We start from the raw sequence: 17,186 nt of genomic DNA on the forward strand, positions 1-17,186 counted from the left end.
ACCCTAGCTGTTCACCAGCAGTAGCTCCACAAGGGTAAGCACACCAAGAACAGCAAGAACAGGTGAACAGCCAGAGCTGTCTCACCTATCCCATAATCACCAGAATCAAACCAAGCATCAAGCTTGCAAGGAGGAGCAGGGCAAGTCAAGAAATCAACACAGCAGCTAAACCTCTACACCAACAACCTTTCTAGGAGCTGGAGTGAGGTATAAAGCAAACCAACCTGAGCAAAACACTAATTTTCTCATAATTAAGCATACACTTGCATCACAGAAGCAAAATGGGTAGAAACCCTATGTGTGAGTCATCATATGGCTAATAGCCAAATTGGTGCAAGTAAACAAGAGGGAAAACAATAGGAAGACACCCTGGGAACATTGGCTATGCCAAACCAGTGGCATAACCAAAGACATCCAACAAGGGATGATCCTATCCAGCTAGCCAAAGCCACTTAGCACCTATGACCACTACACCATCAGACAGATAGACAAATTGTGTCTATTCATGTTTGTCAACAGCAAAGATCACTGATAATCCAACAAGGGATTGTCCAGTGATGTATTCATCAAGCCACAACTAGCCAACAAGGGTGGGAGCTACCTTAACAGCAAAGAATTGCTGTCAAGGCCACCTCAACCATTTAACCAATCCCAACAGAGAAGCCATGCACAGATATCATCACCCTGTAGGGTTCAAAAGGAAGGCTAGGGTACACAACCAAGTTTTGGCATCCATCTAGCCCTACCAAACTCAATAAAATGATCATAACTGCAGAGCAGTTCACATCAATCATCCATATGATCAAGCCAAACTAGATAGATAATTGAAATACACAAGCAACCAAAGAGACAGACACTTGCAAATGATCTAGATGATCACTGCAAGCAACAGCAGGTGCTGGGGTAAGCAAGAGCATGCACCAGCACATGCTTGAGTGACAAACAGGCCAAGTAAGAGCATCAGAGAAACATAAGCTATAGGACAGCAGAGAGTCATCAAGCACTGCTGATCATATGATCATCAGGGCTTGCCTTAGCATACAAAAGCTTGACAGGGGCAATCCTGGCATCAATCCATGAACCATATAAATGAAATAGCCACAGTTAAGCAACAGTTATATCACAGATAATCACATAATTAATTTATGATTGTATCCAGTAGCACATCAAATGATTGATGAACCACTGGATCATGTTACACAAGCAAAGCACACATCAATTCACTACTGAATAACACTGTTAAGCCCACAATTGAAATGAATACACTTGAGGATCTGGCAAGCTTATTAACAAGAACAGAGGCACAGGGAAGGAATTGGACAAGAAATGCTAGCATAGCAAGTGCTTAGGCTAGGAATTCCTGCACAGAGGCATGGCAGGGCCACACCCAGCAGCACACGCATGGCACAACAGCAGTAGCACACGAACAACGCAGCATAGCACATCAGGAGCAGGCAAACAAGGCGCTACAGAAGAGCACCACAGCTCTTACACATGCAAGCAAAGCACAGCAGTAGGGCTAGAGGAAGAAGAAGGACAGGCACAGGAGGGGAGCAGAGAAGGAGGCACATACCTGGAGCAGAACACCACGGCGTGCCATGGCGGCACGGCGGCACGGGCCGACCACGGCAGCGCCAAGCCGTGGCCAAGCCTGGCGTCGCCGAGCGCGAGCGCCCCATCACCACCACGGCGTAGCTCACGGCCACAGCACTGCGTCTGGTTCGCCGGTGAACGGCGCATCGCCGCGTAACCCAACGGCCGTGCGGGCGAACGCGTTGGGGGCGAGCTAAGGGGGAGACGAGGACCAGATCGAGCCGGAGGATCTGGTGCGCCGTCGAGAGGCGGTCCAGATCCGCCACATCTCGTCGCCGACAAGGGCCGGAGATGGCCGGAATAAAGCGGCGACGACGGAGGCGATTTCGGCGTCGCCAGAGACGAGAAGGGTTAGGGTTTCGTCGAAGCGGCGCGAGGAGGAGAGAGTGAGCGACCGCTCGGGTCGGTTGGACCCGAGCTGGTCTAACCCAACCCACTGGGCCTCACTGACATGTGGGCCCAGGGGCAATTGTGTCATTTCACAATTCTTTAAAATACAGAAACTTTGAAATTGCACAAGAAATGTTTAATAGCTCTAAAAAAATAATTAAAAATATGAAAACCACTCAGTATAAAAAACTCTATCATAATAAAATATGAAATAGATTTTTTGAAGATAAACAAGAATAAGTTCATATTTAATGGTTAAAATAATCATTTCAATCACACATATTATTTTCAATAATGAAAATAAGTCCATAAATTCTTTTGGACTTTAAAAACACCTTGACAACATTTCAAGGTTGTATTTTGCCTAAATAAAGTATCCTCAAATTATTCCTAGTATTAACCTCTCACATGAAATATTAACGACATCGGAAGGGGGGAACAAACCCTAAAACTGGAATCATGCCTCAATGCTTCTTTAACCATTGCCCTTATTGGACAATGATGCTATTTTTCAGAAACAGAGGACAAGGGTCAGTCCACACCATCCAACTGCAACACTTTGCAGTGTTCAGGCAAGTTCATCACTTGCTCATGTCATTCGAGTATTTTTATCAAATTACTTGCAAAGTACTATGTTTATCACTATTGCATAAAAACCAAAACCACTATTTTCATAACTATGAATATGACTATGTGGTTGGCAATGGAACCATGGATTGTGTTGATATGGTGGAGGTTCCATTGCAAGGGTTATATCCATCTAGGATTAAACAACAAATATCGTCCAGTGATTCTTGTGCCGTAATACCCGTGTTAACCATAAGATCCGGAGTGGGATGGAGTAGTCAAAAGTGTTTCCACCTCTCGTTCATCAACGGATGCGCTTTACCGTAGTACACTTGTAATCCAAGGGGGCAAGCTGGTGAGGCTGGGGAGTCCTAAGTCCCCACGGCATTGTCCGTAGTACACTTGTCGCCCGAAGGAGCAAGATGGTGAGGCTGGGGAGTCCTAAGTCCCCACGGTATTGCGGTCTAGGATGGGTTGCAGCTACCGGTGAAGGAGTTTGGTTCGATCCCAGACTGTTGTCGTGGTCGGGGTCCACCCGTGAGTGGGAATAATGGGACCGGCGAGGACCCAGGGTCGGGGCATGCAACAAAGGGTGGGTGTTCGAGGTAGCGGAGGAACATGATTGGCTAGACCTTATACCGGGCCTCACACCGAAGGAAGTGTGGATGGGAAAGCTGCCCGGTTGGCACCAAGGTTAAGATCTCTTATGGGTAAAGCAACACACCTCTGCAGAGTGTAAAGAACCGTGACCTGTCACTCCCTGTTCCGGGATATGGAACTGCGAACGCGGCCGGAAAGGAGCTCCATGAAGTTCTAGTAAACCGGTGAAGGCTGACGAACATAGTTCTTTGAAATAAAAGCAACCTCTTGAAGAAATGTTTATCAAAACATGCATTGGTATTAGACTTTCTGGTCTAATATTGTAGCTAGTGCATTAAACACCTCTTATCTATAATGAACTTGTTGAGTACGCTCGTACTCATACCACTCTTAAATCCCCTGCTTAGATTGTCTGAATCGTCTGGAGGAGGACAACGACAACCCTGAAGGAGCTGAGATCATCGGCTATGAAGAACCAGACCTCTCTGGAGGTGTCGAAGGAGTAGACTACCTCATAGTCTACGGATCCGGGGAGGGTTCCGGAGGAGAGCAAGTGTAGACCTACCTAGTAGTACAAGTATCCGAGCAGTACGAACTCTTAGTACTTAACTGCTCGAGGGGATAAATGTATAACATAGTGAGACTTCTATATTATAAGTTAAGATGGGTTCGCCTCGAACCCAGGAGTATCCCACTTAGGACCCAAGAGGAGCTCCGAGATGATATGTACATTATGCTTGTAATAATAAATGAATGAGTTATGGACCTGCTATGTTCTGTTGTACTACTCTGAGGGATGTAATATTTGCGGAATGGTACTTCGTGAATGTTATATCAACGACTGGCATACTACAACATGCAGTGGTATGCAGGGTCACCACATACACTCGGGGGGTGGCACCAGCGAGCCTGGTGTGATGGCACAAATATCAATCTCTCGTGCATCATGATGGGATTCGTAGCATAGAAAACAAAAAATTTCCTACCGCGAGAACGAATAACAAGCCAAGGTCCAATCTAGAAGATGGTAGCAACGAGAAGATCATGAGACTAACCCTCGAAGATTTCCAAAGCCTACGAGATTAGATCTCGTTGTTGTTGTAGTCGATCACTTGCCGCTTTCGAAAGCGCGTAGAATATCTTGATGGTGCCACAGTCGGGCAGCACCTCCGTACTCGGTCACACGTTCGGTGTTGATGACGATGTCGTTCTCCCCGTTCCAGCGGGCAGCAGAAGTAGTAGATCCTCCTCAGAATCCCGGCAGCACGATGGCGTGGCGGTGGTGGTGGTGGAGAAATCCGGCAGGGCTTCGCCAAAGCGCTACTAGAGTTGTATGTGGAGGAGGGGCGGCTAGGGTTTGAGAGAGAGAGGGGGGCTAGGGCGCCGGCCATGGGAGCCCTAGGTGGTGCGGCCAAGTCTAGGGCTGCCCCCTCCCTCTCCACCTCATTATATAGGTGGAACCCCAAGGGTTTTCCCAAAGTCTTTGAATAAGACCCCAATTCAAAAACTGCCTTTTGGACGAAACCTAGAGGGACAGGGACTCTCCCCTTCCCCCTTTCTTTGGCCGGCCAAGGAGGTGGAGTCATCCATGGACTCCACCCTCCCACTTGGTTGGCTGGTTGGGTTTGGTGGAGTCCAACCGGGACTCCACCTTCCATGGTGATTTCATCCGGAAGGTTCTAGAACATTCTAGCGCCTTGTTGGCGTCCGAAACCCACCGGCGAGCAACGGCTGGCAACACGAAGAGCCGGGAACAACCTAGGGCTGCGGCTGGCCCTGGTCCCTCCGAGCGATGGCCCGCAAAGCTCCTGGTACGCACGTCCCGATGCTGGTGCAAGGGCGTGCCACCTGATCTATACCTGATCGGGAAGGTGATGGATTTGCTTCGCTTAGTTTCCTGCATGGCATACACGTAAACATTAAATACGAGCCTCGATCGGCTCTCAGGTTGTCCTGTGAATCGGCTCAAGGAGCCGATCCACCCATGGTTCGTATGAGGTCTACGATCACATGGTGGTCCTCCTTGATCAATATGTAGCTAAAACGATCTACGACGATTTAGGGTTTTCACCACATAATCGGAACATCCTACTCGTGATTGAGCCTGGCAGCTACGCACGGTGATAATAAACCGACCCTAGACAAGGCCTAAAAACCAACATTAAGTTGATCCCCGGAACATCTTGTCTAGGGTTAGCAAACTACACCCTACGTACCACTGGATCATTCAACCCGTTTGTAAGGCCTAACTATGCAGATATTAAACTAATCCTTGAAGAATCAAGGAGTAATCATAATGGATCGGATCTACTAAACAATGATCAAGCAAGGTGCCGCCCTTACACCTAAGAAAGGTGTAAGGACGGCTAGACGTCTAAGGGTTGCATGGACGGAAGCATGTAGCACGGTAAAACAATGCTAACCCTAACACATCTATGATAACTACGTTGCTCGCCATCAAAAAGGCTTCAGTACGAGCAACGCATGAACGACGAATAAACGTATACTGCCTAGATCGCAAGATGCGATCTAGGCAGCATGATGCTTACCCGGAAGAAACCCTCGAAACAAGGGGTCGGCGATGCGCCAAGATTGGTTTGTGATGAACGTGATTGTTGTCTTTCTTGATAACCCTAGATACATATTTATAGTCCGTAGACTTTCTAACGTGGGAATAATCCCAACCGTGCACGAGCAAAACTCTAACTAACCGACACGTTTCCTATTATATTTACAGATACAAGGGCAAACTAGCCCAAACTTCGTGTACAAGGCCGGTTCACGTATTCCTCCATGTATATTTCTTCAAGCCCAATCTTGATCGCGGCCCACCTCTGACCCGGTCAAATTCTGGTGATAACACATGCCCCCCTGGTTTTGGAATTGATAATTCCAAAATCACTCTACTTTTTCTTCGTCGGGTCATGTCGTGGCAGAGCAGAACCGTCGCAGTATCCTTCATCATGATGCTCTGCCTTCTAAACTTCTCCGCGTGATTTGACCGTTGTTTTTTTTTTCTTTGGGCACCACCTCCTCAGAAACTGCTATGGCATTGAATCTCCACTATATCCCCTTTATTTAACCGCGCCGAACAGTTCGCCTCTTCATCCCCTTGCTCTGTTCTGGCCATCGGCACCCAAAAATTCCCAATCCAGAGCAATGTCTTCCTCCTCTTCCTCCTCCGCCTCATCGGATCTCTCCTCCCAGTCCTTCTCCTCTTCGTCCTCCTCCAGCTCGTCGGTATTCTTCGATTCTTCCTCATCTCGTGAGCCGACGCCGGAGTGGGACCCGGTGGCTGCTCGGATGGCGGCACACAACAAGCGCGCCCCAGAAGAGTGGGACCAGGAGGACCACGCCTCCTCCGTTTGGTCCGAGGACGACAAGTCCTTGACCAGCGGAGACGAAGAGCTCCAGTTCCTCGCCGATGGGGAACTGGAACCGGAGAGCGAGGATGACTCGTTCTCCTGGGACGGGTACACCTTCTCCGAGGAAGAGGAGGAGGAATACGACGACACCGACTCCCTCGAGGATTACCCGCCGGCGAAGCGGTTCCGCGCCGGGTCAGACGACGACGACGACGACGTCGACGATGAGGATGATGAGGGCCCCCCTGGGGGCTACTGGAGTAGTGACGAGGAGCCCGCCGACAGCAGCGCCGACGAGAGCTCCGACGACGACGACGAGGGCAACAACGGCCCGTAGACTAGGACCTAGTAGCATAGGCCTAGCAGTAGTAGTAAATCGACCAATAGGCCTTTCTTTTGTTCTTCCTTCCTTGAGCAATCGGCTCTTTCTTTGTAAGAAATCCTTTATTAATGAAGAAATATTCCCCAAATAATTTTGCTTCTTTGTCGATTTTGCCGATTGTCAAACGAAGTCGATGCACAAAGAACAGATGGCAGGGCATCGGCTTATGCCATAAACATGCTTTAAGGCCATAAAAGTTGCCTACTCACACGGTCAACAAATCCAATTCGTGTTCACGCCATCTCCCGATCTCAAACGCACAAATTCAGCAAAATCCAACCGAGAAAATCATCTCAAATGCCATGGGCTCTGGCTTGAACTTGACCTGCTAACCTGCTCAATTGAGCTTGTTCTGTCTAGAGTCGATGGTAATGCATCGGCTTTTTCATTATTCTAAAGTCGATGTCCATGCATCGGCTGTACTGATATCTATATTTCTCAAGTCGATGCATGCGCATCGGCTATGATTTGTATATAAATTTTTTTTTACTGGCCGATTTCTTGAATCGGCCCCCATTTTACTGGTCATCCCACATACTTGGGAAATATTTCTTGAGATGCTGACCATTGACAGCTACTGGGAACTTAGCGCCGTCCAAATTGCTCCAAAGATGTATGCATTACCCTTCAAGGCTTGAACGACTTTGTATGGACCGTGCCAATTAGGAGACCATTTGCCATATGCTTTATCCTTGGTTCCTAATGGCAACACGGCTTCCCACACTAGATCACCAACTTGGAACTCCTTTGGTCTCACCTTCTTATTGTATGCACGAGCCACCCTGGCTTTATTCTCTTTAATCTTTTCCAACAACCAAAGTCTAAGTTCCGTTGCATCCTCAATAGTGTCACTCATCAGAGCTGCGTATTCTTCAGCTGTTAGATCATTCTGAAACGTGACACGTCTTGATCCAGCCGTAATTTCCCAAGGCAATACAGCTTCCTGCCCATAGACAAGCTGGTAAGGCGAAGTCTTAATGGCTCCATGGCATGACATGCGGTAGGCCCACAAAGCTTCTGACAGTGTTTCATGCCAAACCCTAGGGTTCTCGTCAATCTTCCTCTTGATCAGTTTGATCAGGCTCTGATTAGACGCTTCAGCTTGCCCGTTGGCTTGAGCATAATATGGAGATGATCGGATCAGCTTAATCCCCATATCATCGCAGAATTTTCTGAATTCTTTAGAAATAAAGACCGAACCTCCATCGGTCGTGATTGTTTGGGGAATCCCGAACCTATGAATGACGTGTTCTTTGACAAATTTGATAACATCTTCTGATTTTACCTTCTTCATAGGGACGGCCTCCACCCATTTGGTGAAGTAATCTGTAATGGCCAGGATCCACTCGTGGCCTTTGCTCGACGCAGGATGGATTTTGCCGATCATATCCATGCCCCAACCTCGGAATGGCCAAGGCTTGATGATGGGGTTCATTGCTGATGCGGGTACCATCTGAATTTTCCCGAACATCTGACACGCTTGGCATCCCTTGTAGTACTTGAAGCAATCCTCAAGCATAGTGGGCCAATAAAACCCTGATCGCCTAATCAGCCACTTCATCTTATGAGCCGATTGGTGAGTTCCACAGGCGCCTTCGTGCACCTCATGTAAGAGCCGATTAGGCTCAGTTGGTCCCAGGCACTTGAGTAGTAACCCTTCCAACGTCCTGTAGAACATGTCATCTCCTATAAGGACATATTTCATGGCCTTGTATCTTATCCGTTTAGGTGCCCCCGAGCCGAATCCTTCAAGTAATTGAAGATATCGGCTCTCCAGTCATCCTGTTCCAGGAACTGCACCTGAACTTCTGACCCATCTGGTATGTCCTTGTACCCTGACGCCATTTGGCGAGATCATTGGCGTCGGTATTCTGAGATCTTGGGACCCAATTGAAATTGATGTACCGAAAATGTGTCATCAACTCACGACATTCCATCCAATATGGGAAGAGTGACTCACTCCCGCACTTGTATTCATCCGTGAGCTGGAAAATCACCAACTTCGAGTCTCCAAAAAGCTCCACCGCTTCTGCCCCGCCCAAAGAAGCAACTCCAGTCCCTTGCGTACTGCCTCATACTCAGCGACGTTGTTTGTGCAAGGGGTAGATAGTCTGATGGAGAAGGAGTATGTTGCCCCCCGAGGCGACACGAGCAGAATGCCGATGCCACAACCATCGTCACAAGCCGATCCATCGAAGAACATAGCCCATGCACGTATAGATAGTGCTGCTATATTAGTATTGATCCGTTCAGCTATGAGATCGGCCAACGCTTGTCCCTTGACTGCTTTTGCAGGCTGATACCGGAGATCAAACTCCGATAACGCAAACATCCACTTACCAAGTCGGCCTTTCAAAACAGGAGCCGACAGCATGTGCTTGACAACGTCTGACTTGCATATGACGATGATCTCTGCCGTCAAAAGGATGTGATGGAGCTTGGTGCAGGTGAAGAACAGGCAGAGGCATAACTTCTCGACCTCAGGATACCTTGTCTCTGCATCCAACATCCTTCTGCTGAGGTAGAATACAACCTTTTCAACGCCCTCGTAGAGTTGCACCACCACTGAAGCAATGGACGTGTCACCATCGATAGGTAGATGTAGAACGGCTTTGTCCCGCTGAGGCGGAACTAGCACGAGCGGTGTTGTTAGATACCGCTTAATCTCGTCAAACGCCTCGCTGTTTCCGCCCCTGCTGAAACTCGTCATCAGATTTAATCTTGACCAACGCCATGAACGGCTCAATTCGTCCTGAGAGATTAGAGATGAATCACCGGACGAAATTGATCTTGCTGATCAGACGTTGGAGTTCCTTCTTCGTGGTAGGCGGCTGCATGGTACGTACTGCCTCCTGACTTTTCAGGCCGATCTCAATTCCTCGTTCATGAACAAGAAAACCTAGGAACTGACCGGCCATCACACCAAAGGCACACTTCTTTGGATTCATTCTGAGTCCGAACTTCCGAGTTCGGTCTAGGATGCGTCGCAAATCATCCAAGTGTCCTTCCATGGAGACAGACTTGACCACCACGTCATCGATGTAGATTTCCACCAACTTGCCGATCAGATCATGAAAAATATAATTCATGGCTCGTTGGTATGTTGCACCGGCATTCTTCAAACCAAAAGTCATGACCACATATTCGAACAAGCCCACTGATCCTGGTACTCGGAATGCGGTCTTGTGTATATCTTCTGGTGCCATGAAAATCTGGTTGTAGCCGGCATTGCCATCCATGAAACTCAACACCTTGTGGCCAGCAGCTGCGTTGATTAATGTTTCTGCCACAAGCATTGGATATTCATCCTTTGGAGTGGCTCTGTTAAGATCTCGAAAATCTATGGCCACACGCCATCGGCCATCCTTTTTCTCCACAGGTACAATACTGGAGATCCATTCAGCATACCTGCATGGCCTGATGAACCCGGCGGCTAACATTTTCTCGATCTCTTTCTTGACTTCTTCGAGGATTTCGGCCTTCATCTGACGTGCTCGTTGTTGGAATGGCCGAAATCCTTTCTTGAGAGGGAGCCGATGCTCAATGATGCTCCTGTCCAAACCAGGCATCTCTGTGTAATCCCATGCAAAGCAATCTGGGTACTCTTTTAATAGAGCTATCATCTGGCTCCTGAGATGTGGATCTAACTTCTTGCTGATGAAGGTTGGCCGTGGCTTATCCCCAGGACCAATGTCGACTTCTTCTAGCTCATCAGCCGATGTAAACCCATACCCTAGCTTTCCGTCACCTGTTAGATCGACACTGAGCACAGGGAAAACGTGTGGCAAGGATAATATGGGCCGATTGCTGAAATCGGCCCCCATCTTGATTGCATTGCTCAAAAGAGGTTTACATCTTGTTCGTGCTTCACTATGACTACGTGACATGCTCGAGACAAGATCATTACTTTTTATTTTTTGGGGCCGATCACAAGGATCGGCCTTCCCATGTACGTTCATAGACTTTGCTCGTGTTACACGGTCAGGCCAGTGGATAAGACCAGCCTCACCCCGTTTTTTGACACGTCGATGTACTCGCAGTCGTCCAAAGTGATGCCTGAGAGTGGCTCTTGGCCTTCCGTGTCCCAAACGTTCATGCCAGCCATTGAAACCTCGGCTGTATCGTCTGCATGGACGACTTCTACTTCATCTCCATCCCACTGTATTAAGCATTGGTGCATCGTAGATGGAATGCAACAGTTGGCGTGGATCCAATCTCTCCCTTGAAGGACAATGTAAGTGCTCTTGCTGTCGACAATGAAGAATGTCGTAGGGATAGTTTTCCTCCCTACGGTCAGGTCCACGTTCAGAACACCTTGTGCATCAGATGCTTGGCCGTTGAAATCGCTCAGTGTAACATTGGTCTTGATCAGATCCGAGCTAGAGCGTCCCAACCGACGTAGCATGGAGTATGGCATGATGTTGACCGCCGCTCCGGTGTCCACCAGCATCCTATTGACAGGCTGCCCATTGATATAACCTCGTAAGTACAGGGCCTTCAGGTGTCTGTAGCTTCTTTCACGTGGCTTCTCAAAGATAACCGGCCGTGGGCCGCAGTCAAGTTGTGCCACAGGCGCTTCGTCCAATCCTGGAGCACAAAACTCCGCTGGAAGGATGAACACCATGTTTGTACTAGCCAATGTCTCATCATCGGCTTTCCTTTGCTTGGGGCGCCACTCCATCTTTTGTGGTCGACCCTCTTCGTCCAGGGTTCGTTGAATTTTCGCGGCCAGATCGGGCCGCGCCTTCCTTAGCGTGTGCAGGTATAACCTTTCGGCTTCCTCCAAGCCACGCAGTCGCTGAACCCTACGCTTTTGGGAACGGCTGAGTCCATCAGGGCACCACCTTGGCCGGTGGTACTTGTCCTCTTCTTCTTCGTAGTCATCTTCTAACTCCTCGAGGTCTTCTTCCCGAGAGGACTCAGTTTGCTTGTTCCTAGATGGGAGAGGCCCAAGACGTTTGAACACTGACACGTTTGTTGCACCCTTCTTCTTCTGTCTACATTCTGGGCAGTTGCCGATTGTAGGCAATCGACTCATTCCTGAATCCCAGCGGTGTTTGAAGAAAGGACAGTCCCAGTGCTTGTCCACGTCGTCTTATTCTCTTGACCTTTCCTTGGCACGGCGCTCGTATCTCTCCTCATCGCGATCATGCCGACGATGTCTCCTGGCGTCCCTGCTAGCTAGACGATCCCTTTCATCGTCGCTGTTGTACCGCCGGCGCTGGTCGTACTGACTTATATATTTGTTGAGGAGATGATCAGAGAGAGGTCGTTGATATCGCACATTCTTCACTTCTCCCTCTGTGATGTAGCGTTTGCCATCGTGCCGGAGCCGATCGCGTGGAGCGGCTTCCACTTTGTCCTTGCTGCGAGAGCGGCTGCCCTCGCCTTTGTCCTTACCAGAGTGGTGCCCAGGCTCGACCATGTTAATGCTCAACGAGAAACCTGGCTGGCACCCTTCCGGGTAAGCGTACTCCACCGTGTTAACGGCGGGGAAGGGGTGTGTGTCGACTTTCATGGCGTACTGGTTGAAAATTAGACGTCCTTGTTCTATCGCCATTTGGATCTGCTGACGCCACACCCTGCAGTCGTTGGTGGTATGGGAGAACGTGTTATGCCATTTGCAGTATGGCTTTCCGTTCAGCTCCTGTACCGTGGGGATTTTGAGGCCTTCGGGTAACTTCAGCTGCTTCTCCTTAAGCAAGAGGTCAAAAATTTGCTCAGCTTTAGTTACGTCAAAATCAAACCCTCTGGGCGGACCTTGTGGCTTAACCCATTTGCAGGACACGGGGGTTGCCCCCCGAGTCCATTCAGCCACTGCTACCTCTTGATCTCCCGCAGACCCTTCATCTTCCTCTGTCTCAACCAGGACTACTGCACGCTTGAACTTGTCCTGGTACAGCTCTGGGTGGCGCTGTTCATATAATGACAGTTTCTGAACAATGTGCGCCAGTGAAGGGTAGTCTGCTTGGGAAGCCATATCCTTGATCGGTGATGCGAGACCTACCACCGCCAACTCGACTGCTTCTTTTTCAGTCAAACGAGCCGAATAACATCGGTTCCTCACGGTCCTGAAGCGCTGGATGTACTCTGACACTGTTTCTCCGCGCTTCTGACGTACTTGTGCTAGATCGGCAATGCCAGCCTCGGAAGCCTCTGAGTGATACTGCATGTGGAACTATTCTTCCAACTGCTTCCAAGTCCGGATCGAGTCTGGTGGCAGTGATGTGTACCACCCAAAAGCCGATCCTGTGAGGGACTGTGCGAAGAACCTCACACGTGGTGTGTCTGCAGCTGAGATCGTGCCCAACTACGCCAAATATCGGCTTACATGCTCGATTGAGCTAGAGCCATCTGACCCACTAAACTTGGAGAATTCAGGGAGCCGATATTTGGGTGGTAGTGGGATCAAATCATAGTCGTTGGGGTACGGCTTGGAATAGCCGATTGCCCTCCTTTTCGGCACCATGCCGAACTGGTCTCTCAAGATCGTGCTGATCTGATCCGCAATGCTAGCTGCAGGAGTGGAGCTCTGAAGATTCGCTGGCGTGGCATACTTAGCTAGCCACGCTTGCTTCTCAAGATCTGAGCTAGCTACAGGATTTGAGCTCTGGAGGTTCGTCGGAGTGGCATACTTAGCTAGCCACGTTTGCTTCTCAAGATCTGATCCAGAAGCTCCTCCCGTTGTTCCGAAAGTCCCTGCTGTTGCAGTCTGGTTCGTGAGTGCCCAGTTACTGCTGTCTGGCACGTATGTGCATGTGTATCCGTGAGGGATCTCCTTAGGCGCCTCATACAAGAACTGGTAGTCGCTAGGATCGCCACCGATCTTGTAGACGACGAATGCCGGTGTACTCGGCACCTCTGGTGCTGCCAGCGCGAACGACAGCGGTGGTCGGCTCTGGAGTGGTAGCTCTCCTTGGTGAGTCCCTAGAGTAGGTCCTGACGGAGAGTACTGATGCCTCAAGATTTAATGGAGCACCCGAAGGGCGACACGCTCCAAAGTGTTGACCAGGCTCTCAGAATGGCGGTGTAGCGAATGAGCTACCGTGAAATTGATCTCCTGACGCAAGGACCTGGTGCGTTCTTCTGAAGGGGTGGACAGGTCAATTCCATCGAGCGCGCCTTCAGGTGTGAACCCTCTCCACCTGATGCCATGCGAGCGAGTCCTGTGGAAAGAGCCGATGAGGTCGGCCTCGAGGATAGCTTTGACGTCGTCATACTTCTTCTTGAGCTCCTCGGGCAGATCCTCGTACGTGACTGGAGTACCTTCCGCCATCTCAGATGTAGATGGCGATGCAGTTGATGTCGAAGACGGTCCCACCGAGCGTGCCAGAATGTGTTGGCGTCCGAAACCCACCGGCGAGCAACGGCTGGCAACACGAAGAGCCGGGAACAACCTAGGGCTGCGGCTAGCCCTGGTCCCTCCGAGCGACGGCCCGCAAAGCTCCTGGTACGCACGTCCCGATGCTGGTGCAAGGGCGTGCCACCTGATCTATACCTGATCAGGAAGGTGATGGATTTGCTTCGCTTAGTTTCCTGCATGGCATACACGTAAACATTAAATACGAGCCTCGATCGGCTCTCAGGTTGTCCTGTGAATCGGCTCAAGGAGCCGATCCACCCATGGTTCGTATGAGGTCTACGATCACATGGTGGTCCTGCTTGATCAATATGTAGCTAAAACGATCTACGAGGATTTAGGGTTTTCACCACATAATCGGAACATCCTGCTCGTGATTGAGCCTGGCAGCTACGCACGGTGATAATAAACCGACCCTAGACAAGGCCTAAAAACCAACATTAAGTTGATCCCCGGAACATCTTGTCTAGGGTTAGCAAACTACACCCTACATACCACTGGATCATTCAACCCGTTTGTAAGGCCTAACTATGCAGATATTAAACTAATCCTTGAAGAATCAAGGAGCAATCATAACGGATCGGATCTACTAAACAATGATCAAGCAAGGTGCCGCCCTTACACCTAAGAAAGGTGTAAGGACGGCTAGACGTCTAAGGGTTGCATGGACGGAAGCATGTAGCACGGTAAAACAATGCTAACCCTAACACATCTATGATAACTACGTTGCTCGCCATCAAAAAGGCTTCAGTACGAGCAACGCATGAACGACGAATAAACGTATACTGCCTAGATCGCAAGATGCGATCTAGGCAGCATGATGCTTACCCGGAAGAAACCCTCGAAACAAGGGGTCGGCGATGCGCCAAGATTGGTTTGTGATGAACGTGATTGTTGTCTTTCTTGATAACCCTAGATACATATTTATAGTCCGTAGACTTTCTAACGTGGGAATAATCCCAACCGTGCACGAGCCAAACTCTAACTAACCGACACGTATCCTATTATATTTACAGATACAAGGGCAAACTAGCCCAAACTTCGTGTACAAGGCCGGTTCACGTATTCCTCCATGTATATTTCTTCAAGCCCAATCTTGATCGCGGCCCACCTCTGACCCGGTCAAATTCTGGTGATAACACGCCTTCCATAAATGCACCGGATCATTTCCAAACTTGGAAAGTGACTTCCTATATGTGAATCTTATTCTCCGGACCATTCCGAACCTCCTTGTGATGTCCTGGATCCCATCCGAGACTCCAAACAAAACTTTGAACTCCATTCCATATTCCATATCTACTTAAAACGACATCAAACCTTAAGTGTGTCACCCTACGGTTCGTGAACTATGCAGACATGGTTGAGACTCTTCTCCCACCAATAACCAATAGCGGGATCTGGAGATCCATAATGGCTCCCACATTTTCAACGATAACTTAGTGATCGATTGAACCATTTACATACGATACCGATTCCCTTTGTCTCGCGATATTTTACTTGTCCGAGGTTTGATCATCGGTATCTCTATACCTCGTTCAACCTTGTCCCCGATAAGTACTCTTTACTCGTACCGTGGCATATCATATCTTGTGAACCATTCACATGCTTGCAAGCTAATCAGACGACATTTCACCGAGAGGGCCCAAAGTATATCTATCCGTCATCGGGATGGACAAATCCCACTCTTGATCCATATGCCTCAACTCATACTTTCCGAATACTTAATCCCACCTTTATAACCACACATTTACGCAGTGGCGTTTGATGTAATCAAAGTACCCTTTCGGTATAATTGATTTACATGATCTCATGGTCGAAGGACTAGGTAACTCTGTATCGAAAGCGAATAGCAAACTGAACTTAATGACGTGATCTTATGCTACGCTTATTTGGGTGTGTGTCCATTATATCATTCACTCAATGACATAACCTTGTTATTAATAACATCCAATGTTCATGATCACGAAACCATGATCATCTATTAATCAACAAGCTAGTTATACAAGAGGCTTACTAGGGACTCCTTGTTGTTTACATAACACACATGTATCAATGTTTCGGTTAATACAATTTTAGCATGGTATGCAAACATTATCATAAACACAAAGATATATTATAATAACCATTTTATTATTGCCTCTTGGGCATATCTCCAACAGTCTCCCACTTGCACTAGAGTCAATAATCTAGTTTACATTTGTAAATATATAACACCTTGGCCATCCGGTGCTTTATCATGTTTTGCTCACGAGAGAGGTTTTAGTCAACGGACCTGACACGCCCAAAAACATATGTATTTTGCAATTCATTTGCGTCTCAACGCATCACTCATTTTCCAAATGAGTCGGCATTAATCATATATTTTCAGTCTTCTGGTGGAACCTTAATTCCGTGGTCTGAAATATGTCACTAATAATGTCATACACAATATAGCTTCAAAATCTGACACTATCGGAACTACACCAAGTTCTCAAAGAACTCTTCGACTTAAACATCCTTAGTCATTGTCAAAACAATGACATACTCTGCCTTCGTTTGTAGAATCCATCACAATATTTAGAACTCATCTAAATCTAGCATATACAACTTGTAGCTCATTGTGCTACCTTTTAAACAACACTTAGCCTAATTTGAGATTGAAATTTTATTTTTATATGTGACAAAACTAATATCGGTGCAACACCTTAAAGCGATTTGTTTGTCATTTCTTCATACAAAACTATATATATATCCTTGGTTCTTCTAAAGTACTCAAGGATATTCTTACTGTCGTCCAATGATCATCACATGAATCATTCTGGTACATGCTCATAACATTTTAGAGCATAGGACATCTGATTGTGTACATATTATTCGTGATCTATAATCACTCATGTGTTTTTACTCATTGAGTGTCAGATACACTCAAGTCCTGTTAAACCTTCACATG

Source organism: Lolium perenne, chromosome 6, assembly GCF_019359855.2.
Source record: "Lolium perenne isolate Kyuss_39 chromosome 6, Kyuss_2.0, whole genome shotgun sequence".
In the NCBI taxonomy this organism is placed as follows: domain Eukaryota; kingdom Viridiplantae; phylum Streptophyta; class Magnoliopsida; order Poales; family Poaceae; genus Lolium; species Lolium perenne.